The 22,700-nt window shown below is 38.6% G+C and overlaps 1 pseudogene; it reads right to left on the bottom strand.

The window, feature by feature from the left end:
- Window positions 1-6,950: 6,950 nt before the first annotated feature.
- LOC114156179 (CMP-N-acetylneuraminate-beta-galactosamide-alpha-2,3-sialyltransferase 1-like) lies at window positions 6,951-13,582 on the bottom strand (annotated as a pseudogene).
- Between the last annotated feature and the right edge of the window lie 9,118 nt (window positions 13,583-22,700).

The following is a 22,700-nucleotide window of genomic DNA, read 5'->3' on the forward strand; positions in this document are numbered from 1 at the left end:
AAAGCTTTTTTGGTCTCTGACATTCAAAACTCATGAAACTCAAAATTTAGAGTTGGTTCCAGCTTCAAACCACCAGAACTACTGCATCTCAGCATTTCTATGCTGTCCCAAAGCTAATAAAGCTGAAGATTGAACGCAGTGCTGAAAATTCACATATTGTCACTTTTTCGCTTCTCTCGCAGAGAAAACGCTTTTTTGGTCTCTGACATTCAAAGCGCATGAAACTCAAAATTTAGAGTTGGTTCCAGCTTCAAACCACAAGAACTACTGCATCTCAGCATTTCTATGCTGTCCCAAAGCTAATAAAGCTGAAAATTGAGTGTAGTGCTGAAAATTCACATATTGTCACTTTTTCACTTCTCTCGCAGAGAAAACGCTTTTTTGGTCTCTAACATTCAAAACTCATGAAACTCAAAATTTAGAGTTGGTTCCAGCTTCAAACCACCAGAACTACTGCATCTCAGCATTTCTATGCTGTTCCAAAGCTAATAAGGGTGAAAATTGAACGCAGTGCTGAAAATTCACATATTGTCACTTTTTCGTTTCTCTCGCCGAGAAAAAGCTTTTTTGGTCTCTAACATTCAAAACTCATGAAACTCAAAATTTAGAGTTGGTTCCAGCTTCAAACCACCAGAACTACTGCATCTCAGCATTTCTATGCTGTTCCAAAGCTAATAAGGGGTGAAAATTGAACGCAGTGCTGAAAATTCACATATTGTCACTTTTTCGCTTCTCTCGCCGAGAAAAAGCTTTTTTGGTCTCTAACATTCAAAACTCATGAAACTCAAAATTTAGAGTTGGTTCCAGATTCAAACCACCAGAACTACTGCATCTCAGCATTTCTATGCTGTTCCAAAGCTAATAAGGCTGAAAATTGAGTGTAGTGCTGAAAATTCACATATTGTCACTTTTTCGCTTCTCTCGCAGAGAAAACGCTTTTTTGGTCTCTAACATTCAAAGCGCATGAAACTCAAAATTTAGAGTTGGTTCCAGATTCAAACCACCAGAACTACTGCATCTCAGCATTTCTATGCTGTTCCAAAGCTAATAAGGCTGAAAATTGAGTGTAGTGCTGAAAATTCACATATTGTCACTTTTTCGCTTCTCTCGCAGAGAAAACGCTTTTTTGGTCTCTAACATTCAAAGCGCATGAAACTCAAAATTTAGAGTTGGTTCCAGCTTCAAACCACCAGAACTACTGCATCTCAGCATTTCTATGCTGTTCCAAAGCTAATAAGGCTGAAAATTGAGTGTAGTGCTGAAAATTCACATATTGTCACTTTTTCACTTCTCTCGCCGAGAAAAAGCTTTTTTGGTCTCTAACATTCAAAACTCATGAAACTCAAAATTTAGAGTTGGTTCCAGATTCAAACCACCAGAACTACTGCATCTCAGCATTTCTATGCTGTTCCAAAGCTAATAAGGGTGAAAATTGAACGCAGTGCTGAAAATTCACATATTGTCACTTTTTCGCTTCTCTCGCAGAGAAAACGCTTTTTTGGTCTCTAACATTCAAAGCGCATGAAACTCAAAATTTAGAGTTGGTTCCAGCTTCAAACCACCAGAACTACTGCATCTCAGCATTTCTATGCTGTCCCAAAGCTAATAAAGCTGAAGATTGAACGCAGTGCTGAAAATTCACATATTGTCACTTTTTCGCTTCTCTCGCAGAGAAAACGCTTTTTTGGTCTCTAACATTCAAAGCGCATGAAACTCAAAATTTAGAGTTGGTTCCAGCTTCAAACCACCAGAACTACTGCATCTCAGCATTTCTATGCTGTTCCAAAGCTAATAAGGCTGAAAATTGAGTGTAGTGCTGAAAATTCACATATTGTCACTTTTTCGCTTCTCTCGCAGAGAAAACGCTTTTTTGGTCTCTAACATTCAAAGCGCATGAAACTCAAAATTTAGAGTTGGTTCCAGCTTCAAACCACCAGAACTACTGCATCTCAGCATTTCTATGCTGTCCCAAAGCTAATAAGGCTGAAGATTGAACGCAGTGCTGAAAATTCACATATTGTCACTTTTTCGCTTCTCTCGCAGAGAAAAAGCTTTTTTGGTCTCTGACATTCAAAACTCATGAAACTCAAAATTTAGAGTTGGTTCCAGCTTCAAACCACCAGAACTACTGCATCTCAGCATTTCTATGCTGTTCCAAAGCTAATAAGGCTGAAAATTGAACGCAGTGCTGAAAATTCACATATTGTCACTTTTTCGTTTCTCTCGCAGAGAAAACGCTTTTTTGGTCTCTAACATTCAAAACTCATGAAACTCAAAATTTAGAGTTGGTTCCAGCTTCAAACCACCAGAACTACTGCATCTCAGCATTTCTATGCTGTTCCAAAGCTAATAAGGGTGAAAATTGAACGCAGTGCTGAAAATTCACATATTGTCACTTTTTCGTTTCTCTCGCCGAGAAAAAGCTTTTTTGGTCTCTGACATTCAAAACTCATGAAACTCAAAATTTAGAGTTGGTTCCAGATTCAAACCACCAGAACTACTGCATCTCAGCATTTCTATGCTGTTCCAAAGCTAATAAGGCTGAAAATTGAGTGTAGTGCTGAAAATTCACATATTGTCACTTTTTCGCTTCTCTCGCAGAGAAAACGCTTTTTTGGTCTCTAACATTCAAAGCGCATGAAACTCAAAATTTAGAGTTGGTTCCAGATTCAAACCACCAGAACTACTGCATCTCAGCATTTCTATGCTGTTCCAAAGCTAATAAGGGTGAAAATTGAACGCAGTGCTGAAAATTCACATATTGTCACTTTTTCGCTTCTCTCGCAGAGAAAACGCTTTTTTGGTCTCTAACATTCAAAGCGCATGAAACTCAAAATTTAGAGTTGGTTCCAGCTTCAAACCACCAGAACTACTGCATCTCAGCATTTCTATGCTGTTCCAAAGCTAATAAGGCTGAAGATTGAACGCAGTGCTGAAAATTCACATATTGTCACTTTTTCGCTTCTCTCGCAGAGAAAAAGCTTTTTTGGTCTCTGACATTCAAAACTCATGAAACTCAAAATTTAGAGTTGGTTCCAGCTTCAAACCACCAGAACTACTGCATCTCAGCATTTCTATGCTGTCCCAAAGCTAATAAAGCTGAAGATTGAACGCAGTGCTGAAAATTCACATATTGTCACTTTTTCGCTTCTCTCGCAGAGAAAACGCTTTTTTGGTCTCTAACATTCAAAGCGCATGAAACTCAAAATTTAGAGTTGGTTCCAGCTTCAAACCACAAGAACTACTGCATCTCAGCATTTCTATGCTGTCCCAAAGCTAATAAAGCTGAAAATTGAGTGTAGTGCTGAAAATTCACATATTGTCACTTTTTCACTTCTCTCGCAGAGAAAACGCTTTTTTGGTCTCTAACATTCAAAACTCATGAAACTCAAAATTTAGAGTTGGTTCCAGCTTCAAACCACCAGAACTACTGCATCTCAGCATTTCTATGCTGTTCCAAAGCTAATAAGGCTGAAAATTGAGTGTAGTGCTGAAAATTCACATATTGTCACTTTTTCGTTTCTCTCGCCGAGAAAAAGCTTTTTTGGTCTCTAACATTCAAAGCGCATGAAACTCAAAATTTAGAGTTGGTTCCAGCTTCAAACCACCAGAACTACTGCATCTCAGCATTTCTATGCTGTTCCAAAGCTAATAAGGCTGAAAATTGAGTGTAGTGCTGAAAATTCACATATTGTCACTTTTTCACTTCTCTCGCCGAGAAAAAGCTTTTTTGGTCTCTAACATTCAAAACTCATGAAACTCAAAATTTAGAGTTGGTTCCAGCTTCAAACCACCAGAACTACTGCATCTCAGCATTTCTATGCTGTCCCAAAGCTAATAAAGCTGAAGATTGAACGCAGTGCTGAAAATTCACAAATTGTCACTTTTTCACTTCTCTCGCCGAGAAAAAGCTTTTTTGGTCTCTAAAATTCAAAACTCATGAAACTCGAAATTTAGAGTTGGTTCCAGCTTCAAACCACCAGAACTACTGCATCTCAGCATTTCTATGCTGTCCCAAAGCTAATAAAGCTGAAGATTGAACGCAGTGCTGAAAATTCACATATTGTCACTTTTTCACTTCTCTCGCCGGGAAAAAGCTTTTTTGGTCTCTAAAATTCAAAACTCATGAAACTCAAAATTTAGAGTTGGTTCCAGATTCAAACCACCAGAACTACTGCATCTCAGCATTTCTATGCTGTTCCAAAGCTAATAAGGGTGAAAATTGAACGCAGTGCTGAAAATTCACATATTGCCACTTTTTCGCTTCTCTCGCAGAGAAAACGCTTTTTTGGTCTCTAACATTCAAAGCGCATGAAACTCAAAATTTAGAGTTGGTTCCAGCTTCAGACCACCAGAACTACTGCATCTCAGCATTTCTATGCTGTTCCAAAGCTAATAAGGCTGAAAATTGAGTGTAGTGCTGAAAATTCACATATTGTCACTTTTTCGCTTCTCTCGCCGAGAAAACGCTTTTTTGGTCTCTAACATTCAAAACTCATGAAACTCAAAATTTAGAGTTGGTTCCAGATTCAAACCACCAGAACTACTGCATCTCAGCATTTCTATGCTGTTCTAAAGCTAATAAGGCTGAAATTGAGTGTAGTGCTGAAAATTCACATATTGTCACTTTTTCGCTTCTCTCGCAGAGAAAACGCTTTTTTGGTCTCTAACATTCAAAGCGCATGAAACTCAAAATTTAGAGTTCGTTCCAGCATCAAACCACCAGAACTACTGCATCTCAGCATTTCTATGCTGTTCCAATGCTAATAAGGCTGAAAATTGAACGCAGTGCTGAAAATTCACATATTGTCACTTTTTCACTTCTCTCGCAGAGAAAACGCTTTTTTGGTCTCCATCCATCCATCCATATTCTGTTCTCCCTTTGTCCCCAATGGGGTCGGGAGGGTTGCTGGTGCCCATCTCCAGCTACGTTGCAGGCGAGAGGCGGGGTACACCCTGGACAGGTCGCCAGTCTGTCGCAGGGCAGCTTTTTTGGTCTCTAACATTCAAAACTCATGAAACTCAAAATTTAGATTTGGTTCCAGCTTCAAACCACCAGAACTACTGCATCTCAGCATTTCTATGTTGTTCTAGAACTAATAAGGCTGAAAATTGAGTGTAGTGCTGCAATCCACATATTGTCACTTTTTCACTTCTCTCGCCGAGAAAACGCTTTATTGGTCTCTAACATTCAAAACTCATGAAACTCAAAATTTAGACTTGGTTCCAGCTTCAAACCACCAGAACTACTGCATCTCAGAATTTCCATGCTGTTCCAAAGCTAATAAGGCTGAAAATTCACATATTGTCACTTTTTCACTTCTCTCACTGAGATAAAGCTTTTTTGGTCTCTCGGCAAAGTCAGAAACAAAGCTGAACGAATCAAAGAATAGAAACTAAGGAATAAACATAAATTTAGAATCAATAAATCTAAAAACCCAAACAACCCATGACACGGATCTGGCGCAGTACTGCATGTAAACAACCCTTTATTTTCCTGTTAAAGTAACACTCCTTTTGACAAAATACATCGTGGTTCAATTAAACTAAACCAAACATTTGGGTTAAAATTTTAGAAAGTATGTTTGGCATAAAAACAACGCTGGATAGGATGATACTCATAGAAAAAATATGTACATTTCCAGACTTTCTCTTCGGTCCATTCATCCATCCATCAGAACGCTAGAAAACACTGAAAACTGACCTATTCACTCAGGACGGACATGAGCTCCAGACCAGCACTTCAGGATTAGGGATGTATGATATTTTCTGGTATTTACTGCAGTGAAAAGTATTTATTTGGGTCTTTATTTGCAGTCTTTATTTGGGTGAGACTACACATTGCTGCAGTCAAAGTCCAGAAACAGAAATAAAAGGGAAAAAAACAATGTCAACGTGAAGCAGTTTACTATTAAGTAGTGCAATTTTAGTCCTAACCAGTACATTAAATTTTTAAAGACATGCATGTATATATTTATTTGACGATAAGAATTCATGTTTGTCACATTAAACTCTTAATTCTTATATCGATTTAATTTTTAAAACATTAAAAATAATTATATATTATATATATACTTACACACTCAAACACACACATACTAAATCCTCTCACCTAATTTTGTGTCTTTAAAATATATAATAAGTGCTTGTAGTGTCGCGCTTTTAGCTCACGTCACGGCAAATTAAGGGTTGTTTACATGCAGTTCTTTGTTAACCACGAGGGGGCGCCAGAGGACCACCAGGTCCGTGTACCACAGTTTGAGAAAGACTGATCTGTTATCCCTTCATTGGCCGCCATTGCAACAAAGAATTGATTTTAAAATTCCTCGTGGAAACATGTGAGCATGTGTGTGCATAAGGTGCCAATAAAACGCATTCACTCATTTGTATGTTTGACCTGTTTTTCCTTTTACAAATCAATCAATAAAATGTTTGTTTTTTTGACAGAAAAAAATGACAAGAGAAAAACAGTTCACTGTCACAGTGAAAACTGATTTCTGCAAAAAATAATGACAAATGAAAATATTTTACATTGAATAAGTGATTGGATAAATATTTGTCCCCCTTCAAATGACTGACCTAATTCAACAGAGGTCCAGTCAACTGCTTGTAGCAATTGGCAACCCGACGTAGCTGAAAGAACTTTCCTGCAAAACACTGCCGACCTGTTTGTCCACCTGAAAACCCAAATCCAGGATTACACCGAGGTTTGTAACCGGCTGCTTGAGATGAGGTTCCAGATCTCCAAGGTTTTGTAACAAGGGCTCGGCGGGTGAATTCCTGTTAGGAATGAATAAAATCACTTCTGTTTTACCTTTTTATGGTGTAAAATTAAGATGAATAATTTAATAACCTTGACCCTGAAATTTTCCCAGCTGTGCAGCAACCAAACTGCAGGGTCACCTCAACTACTTGAAAAAATGTAAAACAAAACAACAACAAAAGACAAACTCTATTCAAGCTTTTATTTTTTTTAAAAACCCCATTAAAAACAAAATGTAGACTCAGTGTAGAGGACTGCAAAATATATGTTCACCAATGCATTGGTTTAACAATGAACTTTACATGAAGCTAGCCTGAGCATGTTATGTTTTTTTTTTCTATTTCTGAGCTAGCTGTGTAGCTCAGCAGCTATGTAGCAATTGGTAGCTCAAGCTAGCTATTTAACTTAGGCTAGCTATTTAACTCAGGATAGCTACTTCCTCAATCAAAAAAATTCTGAAAAAAGTACAAATCAGAGCTAGCATAACAAAGCTACTCCAACATGCTGCTAACATGAGTGATGCTATTCTAGATTTTTAGATAAACATGAACTGCCTATTGGGGAACTGACTGATGTGAGGGAACTGTTATCAGTTATGTAGGAGTAGTTATAAAAATTAAGACCTGAAATTATAAAAGTTATAAAATTCTAAAAACTGGATATGGAATAACTTTTAGCAGGCAGTGCTAGGATGAGATAGCAGGATGCTACAAGATAAAACGTTATGTTTAAATTATTGACTTTCTATGTTTTCTATGACTGTATTTTTGTGTGTTTTATGATGTAACTTTGAACTGCCTTGTTGCTGAAATTACTGTAGTGCTTCATTTAAAGTCTGACATAATACATAAAGTCTAATATTATTATATAGCTGTTGTGTAGTTCAAAGTTACTGCTAATACTCAATTTCTCAATCCAACAAACTGGTAATAAAATAGATCTAATATTTGGTCAAATAAAAATAAAATCAATAATAATAATAATATATCTCCAGATATGATCATAAAGTTTCTAAAGTGCTTAAAACATAAATTAAAACCAATAAATTAAAAGGAAAAAAAATTAAATATACAATAAAATGTAATGACAAAACAGAAAGCAGTCGAACATTACCACAAAAATGATTAAATCATATAAATATTTGTGTTAAACCAAAAACTACATTCTATGTGACTTTTAGAATATTAGAGATGGCTTTGAACGTTAACCCATTATTAATCAGCAGCTTGGCTGGACTTTTGTTCAGTAAAAATCAAAATAACACAGGATTAATAAATTCTAAATATGCACACTAGTTCAGGTGATCTCACATATTTTATTTTAATTTTTGTTTGTATGAAATAAGGGCACTATCATGACCTTTGTAAAATTTCACCATTTTCTCTTTAGCTAGCTCTTGTATGATGTCATATTCACGAATTCCAGGGTGCAATCCAGTTTTCAGTGTTTTGTTGGTCAACTCTTCGAAGTAATGGCTCCAGTTTCCATCGCTGTCTGCTCCAAAGCCAAACACATGGATCTAGGAATGTGAATATAAAAGAACCGAGTGAAAATCAAGCAAGCCAAGCAGCCAGTGTTGCCTCCAAAGAGAAGGGAAATCTGTTGGAAAACGATCATCAACCTCTCTGTTACAGAGCGTGGCTGCTGTTAGAGAGTTAAGGTTTTTACAGGAGACCTATTATTTGTGTCAGTTTATTTACGATAATGTACATACTTAAACTGAAAAATGAAGAAAAACTCAACCTTTTATTTCAGTAAAGTATTTTTACATAATTTCACCATGTTGGACTATACAGACAGAGAGATCCAACCTGTCTGAGGATTGTTACTAAAGAATCTATATGATCACAGCACACAAATTCACTTCATGCAGTAGGCAAACTTTACATGTTTGCTTTGATAACATGAACTTTTATGAAATTTTGTTCAGTTGTAAAAATCCTCAGAGGCAACTTCAGTTTTCCAACAGAAAGCTTTTTTAAAAAACATGCCTTAACCTAGGTTTGTCAAACTCATTTTAATTTCAAGCCACATCAAGACCATGAATGAAAGATAAAACTACATATTAATAAACTGTTGCAATATTGTGGCTTTCTTCGCATTTGCTGAGTACTTCTTGAAATTAAATATTTAAAAGTACCATTTTTCTAATTGATGCAATTCTTCACTATTTAAATAAACACTAATTCTATCTGACCGATTTAAAAAGTATTAAGCTAATCATGAAGGTTCTATTGAGGGGCCACATAATTAGCGAGAACCAATACAACCTCTTTGTCGTTTCATATTTTACTGAGCCTTGCATGCTCGCTAAAATTCATAAAACAATTGACAGTAGAAACACCGCCTTTGGAGAATTTCACAGATTTTAATGTGATAGATTAACTGTGAAGTGGAAGGAGAATTATTAGTTTCCATGCTTTTTATAGATAAATTAAGTTGAAGTGTGTGCGTCTAATATGTGCTAATTTCAGATTTCTCGTCAAATGTATACTTGCATAATAAAAACGCACACAGGTTTCATACCCATGGGATTAAAGAAGTATTGATGATGGATGCTATTTTTATGCCACCGAGCCACACAGAAGCACAGAGAACAACTTGCTCAGCTACGTGAAATTGGAACTACAAAATGAACAGATGCATCATGGGTAATGTAGTGCTAAATGAACGGACGGATTTTTAACAAAGTGTATTTCTCCCTTTTTGAGTCTGATAAGTAAAACGTCAGAATAACAGGCTAATTGGCAGCTAACCATGAGAGGTCCCATAGCAAACATGGCAGAGAAAAACAAAAGGTTTTTGCGACATACAAAACTCTGTGTGGAGGAAACCTAACTGCGCATGTCAGCTTGAACACACTAATCCATTGTGAGACACTGACACGGATGGATTTCTTTCTTTGTAATTGTGCTGGATGAGGAAGTAACAGTTGCTTTGAAATACAGCTGTAAGTGCACATGTGTTTGACTTAAATTTTGGAATTTACCTGTCAGAAGCTTTCAAAGTCCTTCCTTATGTTAAAAAAAGAACTGGATTCATTTCACACAAAGTGAAAGCAGGATGTCAGCCTGATAGTTGTACACAGTCACCATGCGACTGGAGTTTATATACCGTTCCTATTCATGAGCTGGACAATGATGTTTAGATGAAAGCAAATACAAAATGTGGTTTGGTAAATTCTAATGTCACGTTAATCTAAATAATTACAAACCACCACTTGTTGAACCATTAGCTTCAATTAATCAAGTTTGGTTTTTGGATAGCTGAGTTCAACTTCAGTAGCCACGCCCTGGTATGCTAACCACCAGACCGGTGGAACAAGATATTACTTAAACAGAACAGGTGTGATAACATCTACAAAAAAACATGTCCTGGTCTGAAAAAATTCAAGAACAAACGTTTTGACTGCAACCAGTAGCTAAGTGTTATAATCAGGGCGGTCACATCAGAATTTTAAGTCGGGATTAGTGAGAAACACTCATTTCCTTTCAAATTTTTCATACCATTACAAAACGGACTGAAAAAGTCAAAATTGTTTCAAAATCTCTTAGTATGATGGTAGTTGTAAACATGTATATTTAACAAGGTGGTATATTACATAACAAAAATTGAGAATCACTGTACTTTGGATATTTCATTTACCCCAATAATTAAAAAACTGACATACAGATTTGGTCATACTGAAAATCCACAAGTAGTGTTTTCTAATTTGGCTAGTGAGACATATTTACCTCATCACAAATGTGTAGGGCGAAAATTAAAGTCATGAAGCCGGTGGATGGATACGCTCCTTCCTTCTCCAGCCACTTCTCATGAGAATACTTCATGAACTCTGGGTTGATCACCATCACCTGTTACAAAGAGACAAACTAATGAGTACAGAACTGTCTCCGGTGCAAGCTGGAGAAAACTTTCAAAGCATACTCACCAAATCTTTGTTGGCTCTAATTTTGGTCTTTACGCGCGCGTAGGACCTATCACAGACAACGTGATTGAAAAACATCTACTCCCAAAAGAAAGTAGGTTCACAGAGAAAATATGGACACCCCAAAACACACACATAAAAACTGTACCCAAAACAGAGACACTAACACGTCTAAGCTATGAATTCATGACTAGTTTTATCTTTTTATGAATGACTGTGTAGCACATTTAAGGTAGTTGTGATGCTTTATTTAATAAAGTGAACTTGAGTTATTCCCATGCTTCTGAATCTTAGTGTGTTTTCACACTTGGTAGTCTGGTGGACTCGGTTCAATTTGTAACAAAAATGGCTAAATTTGTTACATTTTCACTTAATGTTTTTCGCTTTCACACTGCACTGTGTGAAATGAACCAAAGAATTTGAAAAACCTGTTCCTCTCCTCAACTTAAGGAAATGACATGAAAACCTCTGAAGAATACACGAGTGAAACAAAATGTAACCAAAAATAAAGTGGCATCAGATTTTAGTAGTTGTAGGATTTCTCTTTTGTCTTTGGTTAAAGACCACAACCCATTTCTCCCACTAGTGCTAGACTGGCGCATTTGCTTTGGTTGTATTTACCCAGAATGCCATGCGCTATATTCCACTTCCTGCTTTGGAAGTGATCTCCGGTCCACTTGGCATCTAAATATTCATTCAAACTGTGCAAGAATTCCCTTCAGCTGAACAAAGTCTGAGGTTTTTAAGCAGACCAAAGTTTGCTTTCTTGGTCTGCATCAGTTTGATTCTGTGTTCACACCTCTGCAAACGAACTAAAGTTTGATTAAAGGGGATTGGTGAAATTGCACCCTTATACTTGAGTTGCTTGAACATTAATACAAAAATTGTTTCTCATGTTTAGTTTTTTCAGTTGGCTGAAGGACCTTTAAAAATCTTATTAGTACTTAATGGGAAATCTTTTATTTTTCATGTGTTAACATCACTTAACCCTGAATTTTAAAACTATGCTTACGTTTTATTCCTGTCCTTATCAGTTAAAGAAATTTCTCCTGAGTCATATTTTAGAAATAAACACAATTGTACTCCATCATTCCAGTTAGCTGAGTAATTACACCCAAATCCTTTCAGGTTTCCAATAATGTCACACAGAGGAAATAAAAATTTCTTCATAGGTGTTTTTTTTCTTACCCCATTAACTATGGTGTTCTGAAACCATAGTTAATGGTTCTGATGATTTTCCAAATAGCTGAAATCATATAGTCCCAGTGTATATGGATACTCATAAATCATAAAACAAAATTTTCTCTAAGACAGTGAGTGAATAACATTTGGTCAATATCTCGGAATAGGTGTCTTTTGAACTGTATGATTTGGGTCAAACGCTTTGGGTTTCTTAAAAAATGTTCTGGCATTTAGCAAATAGAAATAATTTTGGTAATTCTAATTAAGCTGAAACAAGAAAGGTTTGCAACTTTTACAAACCACATGGTGTTTTACATATTTGTTAAAACTCTCTCCTGTTAATCTGTCCGTAGCCTTCCTTCTGCTCTCTCCTCTCACATCTGCACCCTGTTTCTAACTAGTCAGCTGTACCTTGTGGTCCTCTACAACATTCTACACATCACGATGATGTTGACTACACATTGTCCTGTTGGCTAAATAATATTAAATCAACTTGAGAAAACAACTTCAGTCATTCTGTTCAATTTCCACGTCCCTCACTTACGGCATCCGCCATGGTGCCTCGGGTGATTAAGTGACATAGTTGCAAAGGGTCAAAATCAAGGTGCATGAAAATAGGATTAACAAGAAGAGACTCACCTTTCATAGAATCCTGTCGTAAAAGCCTTGATGAGCCATTCAAGATCCATAATCTTGTATGGAAAGAAGACTAGGTGAGTGGAGTTGTGCAAATCCATGGCGCTCTCTGGGTACATGACATGATAAGTCGTTTTGGTCCCGACGTGTGCCTCATAGCCTTTTATTTTAGCAAAGTTCATTCTAAGCAGGATGACATGACACATTAATTTATCTTTAGTACATTATGTTTTCTATATTTTTCCTTTTACTAGGAGCTGAACCCTTACCTCATAACGACGTCTTGGTAATCTATCAGAGGTCCATAATGTGATCCATTCAAATTTGCAGAATTTCCAACAACTGAACAAGTCCTGCAGGTGTCAGAGCTCTGCTTTCTAAGCTTGGGTCTGCGGGGGAAGATCTGGAAGAGCTTGTGGACCGTTTTTTTGAAGAACCTGAAGTCCCGGCGTTCATTCTGCAAACGCTGCAACATGGAAAAGCATCGCTGTCAGGCCAGTGATCTGAATTTGCTGGAGCCCCGTTTGGAAGAGACAGCTTACCTTCCACCACCTGAAAGCTTCCTCTGACAGGTTTGTTTTCAAAGACAAAACTGGTTCAACAGAACGGTTCAGGCGACTGCTAAGCAACCCGCTGTTTTCAGACATGCAGCTGTCACATGCAGACCAGTCTTGGAATTGTAGTTGAGACAATTCTTTGAATTGTAACACCAAAATGAAAACAGCTGTAGCCACAGACAGCTGAAAAGCCAGTAGCTTCAGTTTGAATGACATCCTTGACCTGCAAAAAGAAATGAGAAGTTGAGTTTACCCTTTTTAAGCTCCTACAATTCGATTTAGATTTAACTTATTCACCTTATTAAAATTGAAATATTTTCTTTTTTAAATCATCAGAACACATTGAATCGATTTTTAGCGACATGAGGTGCAGTTCTATTTCATAATTCCTTCGTTTTATCAAATACGGCAAGCTCAAATGGAATTCTATTAACTTACCTTTCTCCTGCTGAGCTCCACCTGTTATTTGCAAACACTCTTGTGTTTGGGAACGCTTCGTAGGCTGACGCTGGAAATTCAAACACACTTTCTGCTCATGTTATGGTTTCTGAGAGAGAACAGGATGAGTTCCTTTGGTGAGCAAGTATGAAGGGGCGTGGTTTGCAGAGGGCGGGAGTTCTGGGAATACATCAAAGACATGCAGATTTGCTCAAAGTTTACAATAGGACAACAGTAGCGAGGAAGGTGAGCAGCAGAAATAGAAGCCATTGATAGGATTAGATTTCCCAAAAAGGGTGAACCTTTCATTAACTGTGATCCCTGGCTTGTTGTATTTGTTTAATGCCAACACAGCAAAACCTCAACTATTATTATTTAGAATCGTTCTCAGATTTTGTTGCATAAAATGTCAACACAGACTTAGATAAATTACTAAAGAAAAAACTTTATTATATAAATTGCCTATATTTATGGAAAAGCAAAAAGGAAGCAATGGCTTCTTCAAAAAAAAACCCCAGAGGAACAAAGTTTTACAAAATAAATTATAAAATTCCATTCCCTCCTTTAAAAAAGTAGTTTTATAGCTTGTAGGTCAGTGGTAATTAATTAGCAAGCCATCTTCTAATGCTAGTAATGCTAGCACTAACAGGGCTGCAAACTATAGCAGTTAGTTTTTAGTCCAATTTCTGCATGTCATTTAAATTTGTGTTTTTTACTTTAATATGTGAATACATACTGGATACATGTTATTGATCTTACCTGTGATGCTTCACTGGAGCTCCATCCGCTCCACTGTTGTCTTTAAATATTTCTTCATCGTCACAAGATTTGGGCAACATCTGTAAGAAGCTTAAAGACGTCAACTGGACAATATTATCAACCACGACTGCTACAAACAAGATCTGTGACAAATGAAAGTTATACAAGCCATTTCAAGCAGGATCAAAGTGTTTTTTTTTGTTTTTTTGTCAGCAGTTATGCAAAACTATTGTGAAATGGATGCAAAATTTTCAATATCTTCCTTTAATATTTGTTTTTATGTCATGATTTCATGAAACCATCGTCAACCCCAGACAAAATCTGTTTGCTCCTCTATCAAACGGTGATAAAAAAGAATTTTAGTTTTGGCACTGGAAATGGTAAGAATGACATGCCGATTGTCCTGTACAGCGCAGGTTTAGTAACTGGACTGGTTGGTTGGGGAAACACTTCAAGGAAGAAAGATTTTTTGATTAAACTGTGATGTTGACTAAAGTCTGTCAGCACAGATCGTCATGTGAGAGGATCTACCTGTACTTCTGGTAAACTGGAAAGTGAAATAAAGCTGAACTCTGCCTGAGGGTTCCCAATCCCACTCCTCTCAACGCCACTTAGATAATCCAACTAAAGGCAACATCTTTTTCTAATAGACTTCCAGAGGACAGCTAATAAATTAAAAACAGGAAACCATGTTGGGTTTTTTTTTCTATTTATTTGGGCATATGATCTAGAGGGCCATCTTTAATTGTCTTTAAGATATATTTTTTAAATTGAGATTTTCTTACTGGTACCTGTTTTATTGTAATAGGAGTTGAGGATGGCTATGAATTATAATAATAGCTTAAGATAATTAATAAAACTAACAATTTATATCAAAATTACCAAGCCGGGGAACCACTCTTATTATCAAGAAAATTACAAACTTTCAGTTTGTAATGCATGCACTTTTATTTATGTATTTATCTTGATATTGAGAAACATATTTTGTTTTTAAAAACAATTTAATTTTTGTCTGTTTGCCTGTTGAAAAATGGTTTCACTTGAAATTACTGACAGATCCATAAGAAAAGATTGCTTTATTCATTTAATTATTAAATAATATACACTGTTAGGTTTTGGTTCAATATGCTATGTGCAATCATTTCAATGTGTTTTAATAAACATTGAACCAGTCCGGCCCTTGGCTTGTAGCAAATTTGGTTTTTTGGCCCTTGGTGTATTTGACTTTGACATCCCTACTCTAGAGGGATTGTTTGTGTTTGCCTACACTGCTCCCTGGTGGTTCTTTATAAAAACTACAAGTTGAAACATCCTCCACGTCCTGTAGTTTTTACAAACGCACTATGTCCACGTATAGTTAAATCAAAACTGCATTCCGTTTATTTTTGTCATTTGAACAATCTTAGATTGTTTTTAAACTAGTGGACCTTGGATGCCCACGCATTTGTGACATTTCTCCCACATCCAAATTAATCCCAAGAGTTTGGTAATTCCCTGTGGTGTGTATCAAATAAATAAAATAACTGAAACAAAAATGATTAAAGCAAATTAGCCATTTACAGAGCCAGTTACAAACACAGACGGCGGACGACTAGACAGATTGAAAACTCTAAATTAATCTTGGCTGGTTACTGGCTGCGTTTCCATTACAACTGTGAGCAAAACTTTGTCAATATCCTGATAATGTAAAAAAAAAAAAGAAAGAAACACAATTTCATGTCCATGCGATTAAAAAAAATAATGCAGCTCCAAGCACTTCCTGTCATCTTCTTCGTGGATTGCGGTTGTTGCAAACATCCGGTTGCTGATCATCTAACATATGTGATGAGAAAATATTCAATGCAGTTTTGCAAACATTCTCCAGCCAATGTAAAAGTTGTTTGAAACTTTTATTTGTTATTATTTGTAAGGTTAGCATTTTTTCTCAGTTGCATTTTTGTACCGTAGCATTTTCTCAATATTATTTTTTTCACGTTTAGATTCTCGTGGCATAAACACTGAGCTAAATTATTTTCTTTCTTCTTTTTTTCTTCGACTGTGCATACAAAAACGTGAGAAAATGTAGTTTTACACATAGTAGATCCAGACAAATAATACTTCTGAGATCTAGCGTGATAATAAATCCTTGCGATAAAGAATAAGATACTGATATCATATGTGTAACCCTCTGGGTTCCCAGAAATGTGTGTTATTGTTGTTTTAAAAATGACAAGGTTAGCAAATTTACTGTATGTAAATTAATATCTTAAAGTAAGATATAATTCCCAAGTCTTATGGTGGGAGGTGAAATGAGTATGAGTTCATTAAAAAGAACTTAAACAGAAGTAAAAGACTTGTTAATATGTGTTGTTAAAATGTGGTGTTCTGTTACTTTAAGAACGAACCATAGGGTATAGTTTATATGAAACGTACAGCTCAACACAAGGTGTGACAGACAAGAGTGCTGTGTAAACGTTCGCTATTGGGTGATTGCTATTCTCCTGAAATCTGATTGACTGGGGGGCGGGACAAGAGGAGAGCAAAAAAAAAAAAAAAAGAGAGAAGGAAAAAGATTCACCAGAGCGTGAAGGGAGGACATCGACGAGGAGACTCGATGAAGTGTCGCTGGGACTTTGGGTGAGCAGTTGTGTAAGAAACTCTTGCTCGTCTGTGAAACCACGAGTCGTTGGACAACTGCCTAAGGACCGCGAATGGACCGAGAGTGACGCGTTCGGTGAGCTGAAGGCAGGGGTTTTGCCAAGGAGACGGTGGACCCGGAGAGACCTGCTGCACCTGCGTCGGGTCGCGGTTTGGATTTTCCTCACCTTCGTGGATAAAGTAGTGCGGGGTTCGACTGCTATCAGGAGACAGGAGTCGTCGGGAACTTACCTACATCAGTCGCTGTGGGTTGATGACCAGGGGTGAGTGGAGTCAATAGGCAACGGGGGGGTTTTAATGACTATTTTGCTGGCTTTTATTTGTTTTATTTTGTTTGGTGGGCCCACTCATTAACACTGGCTGTTATTGTATGTACATTGTTATAAAAAGTAAGAACTCATATGTGTTCCGGAATGTTATAGATAAGTTACTTCTGAACTCTTGAGGTGTTTAACACAGAGGGAGAGTCCCTATTTATCAACCTATAGGTTGATAAAGCCTTGTGTACTTTTATTTGTCATTTGTGTTAATATTTCTAAGGGTAACAAAAATACATTTAGGTCTAAATACGGTTCCCACAGTGATACCTGTGGTGTATTTTTATTTCCATTCTTGAGTTAGTAAATAAATTCTTTATCCTTATCAAGTGTCCTTATTCATGGGTCAGACATACTCAGTTTCACTGGCTGGACCGTGGGGTGTTACAGTAAGCTTTACGAACCCGGAGCATTAAATCTAGCATAGATGACAGAAAGCGCTACATAAATGGAGGCACCGCTGGGATTAAAACACATAATAAAAATAAATAAGTAAACAATAAAATAAACTTGTATGTGAAAGCTAGACCCCAAGGTTTATTTAGTTAAGCTGTTTTTGATGTTAATGTCTGACCCACATTGCTATCTTAGTTAAGTTGAATCTGTAGTCTGAAAAAGGAAAATTAAGAATTAATTAGGACTTTCCAAAGCAGAAATAAGTAAGTATATCATTAACTACAGAATGTCATTGTTGGAAAATTGGTGTACAGGGGAGGGCTTAGATGCGTCCCATGCACCTGTAGTGAAACAGGTCCCTGTTGAGACCACAGTTAAGCACATTGAAGAAACTTTGATGACTATCAAAGCCCTAGGACGAGTTAGGGTGAGAGGACGTGTATGTTTAACCCTCAATCACAGTCATTGATGGTTTTATGCGAGTGTAGTGAAAGAGTAAACACAAAAACTATACCTCTGGATGTGCTACCTATTGAAGGAGGTGAACTGTGGACATTGCACGGGCCTACAGATGAAGAAAATGTCAACCTGGAAAAGAGACAAACAGATCCTCTCTCACAAGGAAGTTCCACATCAACTGAAGAAGCAGCAGCACCAGAATGCTGTCATCAGATTCTATGCCAGGAAACTCTGCAGAGTCGATCATAAGAGCAGTTGGTGACCTGCTATCAAAGACAATAAGGCCTGCCCAAGAAAGTAATGTCTTCAGGCATCTCCGAGCATATTCTGGCACAAGTCCCACACTTCCAGGAGAGGAGAGTTTGGATACATGGATGGAGCAAGCACAGCTAATGGTGGATGAGAGTGACTGTTCCATTCGAGAAAAACGGAAAAGGATTGTAGAAAGCTTGAAAGGACCTGCTCTGGAAATTGCTCAAGCCGTATGGACTAATGATCCAGATGCATCCTCAGAGGAATACATTGAAGCTCTGGAAAGAGCGTTTGGATCACCAGAGAGTCCTGAGGATCTCTACTTCTCCTTCAGAGCCTTACGTCAAAGCGCAGGTGAAAGTCTTTCAGATGTTTTACGGAGAGTGGAGCGAAAGCTAACAAAAGTTGTTCAGCGAAAAGGAATAACTCCCAACCTGAGGGATAGTGCACGTGTGGAACAGCTCCTTCGTGGAGCCACAGAATCCGAAATACTGCTACTACAGTTACGCCTAAGAGAAAGAAAGCGTAATCCTCCTGACACTGTTGAATGAAATCAGAGAAGAAGAGTTTCAACAATTAGTGAGGAAGAAAAATATTGCTCCTTCAGCTAGACCGGTTGTCAGGCAGGTGAGGGTGGAAGATGAAAATAAGTCAGAATTTGAAGTTCAGGAGCTGCAAGCTCAAGTCAAAATGCTGCAGTCCCAAGTGGCTGAACTCACAACTGGACAGTTGAAAGCCACCTCGAATGCTCAAAAAGTATTCTACACAGATGAAATGAAACCCAGAGAAAATTATGAAGTTCAGGCTTTAAGAAAACAAGTTGAGGATGTGCAACATCATCTCAATATGATGACTGTGACACACACAAACCCTCCTCAGTCTAAAGGTGCAAGATGGAGACCAGAAAACAAAGGAAATAAAGTGAATAAAGCTCCCCCTCACCTCAGTAGCCAAAGAACAACTCACATCAACCACGACGAAGAGGATTTCTTCTGTTACAGATGTGGGGAAGGAGGACATGTGTCTAATCATTGTACAGCCCCTGAAGACAATGGCAAAGTCATTCAGAAACTGATTCGTTCTCTGAGAAGACAAAAAAGAAATAATGAGACAAACAAACAGGAAAAAGAGACCTCAAGTACCAACTGCTCTGTCAAAAGAAATGCAGTTGATGCCCAACATGCTACAGGCATCCCTAAGGGACTAGTAGGAGAGGCCTCCCTCAGTAAAGTAATCATTGAAGGTCAACCAACCAACGCCCTGATGGACAGTGGTTCTAGTGTTACCATAATATTTGAAAGCTGGTACACAGACCATTTGTCCCACTTACCTCTTCATCCTATTTCCAGCTTGGCACTTTGGGGACTCAGTGAATCCTGCTATCCATACAAGGGCTATATAGCTATGAATGTTGAGTTCTTGGAAGATGGTCTTCACTCAGAGCCAACGACAGTGTTAGCCCTAGTCTGCCCCTGATCTGGACCTAAGGGTCCAGATCAGGCCCCAGTAATCATGGGAACCAACGCCTGTCGTTTTCATCACTAGCCCAAGACTCCAGATGAAGCTGAATGCCATGGACTGGCTCAGTCATGGCGAGTTTCTGCCAGTACACCAAAGTCATTTAAACAGAAACACCCCTCACACCAGCTGGATGATAATGTTGGACACATAAAATGGATGGGTCCTGGACCTCTTAAGATCCCCCCTGGTGGTTCAGCCCTGGCAGCCTGTAAAGTCATTGCAAAAGAGTCCTGGGAGCAGGATATGTTGGTGGTTGAGCCTCGTCAGCAGCCCTCTCTCCCAGATGGAATAATGGTGTCACCATGTGTTCTCTTACCATCTGACATGAATGTAAACAACTTCTCACTGGTGCTAAAAAACGAGTCAATCAAACCCAAAGCCATCCCTAAGAGCACCATTGTGGCATGTATTCATAAAGCCAACGTTGTGACCGAGTTGCACAAAGGCAAAGAGTCAGGTCAAACAATAGATCCTGGTTTGTTTGATTTTGGCGACTCTCCAATCCCAAGTGCCTGGAAGGAGAGGCTTGCTCATAAGTTATCAGAGAAAGCAGGAGTATTCTCCCTTCAGGAATGGGATGTTGGACTGGCCAGAGGAGTCGAACATACTATTCGCCTCAGTGACTCACGACCTTTTCGAGAAAGATCAAGACGTCTTGCCCCTGCAGATATCGATGACATGCGAAGCCATCTGCAGAAACTGCTGGCAGCAGGAATAATAAAGGAGTCACGTAGTCCTTTTCGCTTCACCCATCGTGGTTGCTAGAAATAAGAATGGCTCGATCAGGATGTGTATTGATTACCGCACCTTGAATGCACGAACAATCCCTGATCAATACCTAGGATTGATGAAGCCTTGGATTGTATGACAGGAAGCCACTGGTTTTCTGTATTGGACCTTCGAAATGGCTATTACCAGATTGGTATGGCTGACCAAGACAAGGAGAAGACAGCCTTTATCTGCCCCCTAGGGTTCTTCCAGTTTGAGCGTATGCCCCAAGGCATTACAGGAGCCCCAGCTACCTTTCAACAGTTAATGGAAAAAGCTGTCGGAGACATGAACCTCCTGCAATGTTTAGTATACCTGGATGACCTAATAGTGTTCGGCCGGACACTAGAGGAACATGAGGAACATCTCCTCAAAGTATTGGACCGACTACAAGAATATGGTCTGAAGGTGTCTATTAATAAGTGTCAGTTCTGTCAACCTCAGGTCAAGTATGTCGGCCATATTGTGTCTGCTTCAGGAATTTCTACTGACCCAGAAAAAATCAAAGCAGTCCTTAACTGGGAGCAGCCTACGGATCTTCAGTCTTCAGTCGTTTTTGGGTTTCTGTGGCTACTACAGAAGGTTCATTGCCAACTACTCATCCATTGTGAGACCCCTGACAGACTTAACCAAAGGCTACCCTCCTGTTTAAAAAGGACAGAAAGCAGTTAACTCCAATTCGGTCTACCTTAAAAAATATGAACCCTTTAGAGACAGGTGGACTTTGGCCTGTACTACTGCTTTTAAGAAAGTAATACAGTGCCTTACAAATGCGCCAGTCCTGGCATTTGCTGATCCAACTAACATATTGCATGTAGATGCCAGCTTTGATGGGCTAGGTGCTGTGCTCAACCAGGAACATCGAGAAGGCTTGCATCCTGTAGCCTTTGCCAGTCGAAAGCTGAGAAACTCTGAGAGAAACTATCCGGTCCATCAACTCGAGTTCCTCGCACTCAAGTGGGCTGTGGTCAATAAGTTGCACGATTACTTGTACGGAGCCAAGTTCACTGTGAGAACCGACAACAACCCACTGACCTATGTCCTTACTACGGCCAAACTTAGTGCTGCAGGTCATAGATGGTTGGCTGCCCTGTCCACCTATGATTTTGGCATACAGTACCAACCAGGCAGGGAGAATATTGATGCCGACCTGCTTTCCAGAAATGCAAACTCTGAAGAGGAGGGGTGGATACCCCCATCTGGGTGGATACCCCCATCTGGAGTGAAAGCCCTATGCAAAACTATAAGTGTTGCTGGGGTCTCTGAAAACATGCAGTGTGTGGATCAACTGGGTGTATCTCCATCTGCCATTCCTGATCTGTATGTGTACCCCATCTCTCTTGGTGAGAATCCAGTGCAACAGTTCAGTATGACAGACCTACAAAATGAACAAGACTCAGATGAAGCTATTGGAAAGATTAAAAATGAGATAAAATCTGGAAATTGGCCCTGTAGCTTCCAGGCGGAACATCAGGAGGCCATTCTGCTACAGCGAGAAAAGGAAAAGTTGCAGATAAAGAATGGACTGATGTATAGGAGAACTTTAAGGCCTACAGGGAAGGAAGTGTTCCAGTTGGTGCTTCCACCAAAACATCGGCTTCAAGTATTAAAGCAGTTGCATGATGACTTTGGGCACCTCGGTATTGAAAAAACAACCGAGTTAGTGCGGGATCCGTTCTATTGGCTGAAAATGGCACACGACATTGAGCATTATGTCAAGACCTATGGGGTATGCGTGGCTCACAAGACATTGCCTCGCAAAACAAGTCCCCTACACCAGATTACAAGTCGGGGCCCATTAGACTTGGTCTGTATAGACTTCCTGTCAATCGAGCCAGATTCTCATGGGGTGGCAAATCTTGTCATTATTACCGACCGTTTTACTCGGTATGCTCAGGCCATACCCACCAGCAACCAAAGAGCTACCACAGTTGCTAAAGTTCTGCTAGAAAAGTTCCTTGTGCACTATGGTCTGCCATGCCGAATCCACTCTGACCAAAGTTGTGATTTCTAGAGTTTACTGATAAAAGAGCTCCTTCATATGCTGGGGATAAAGAAATCAAGAACTACACCCTATCATCCCCAGG

This window comes from Xiphophorus couchianus, chromosome 13 (genome assembly GCF_001444195.1).
Source record: "Xiphophorus couchianus chromosome 13, X_couchianus-1.0, whole genome shotgun sequence".
Lineage (NCBI taxonomy): Eukaryota > Metazoa > Chordata > Actinopteri > Cyprinodontiformes > Poeciliidae > Xiphophorus > Xiphophorus couchianus.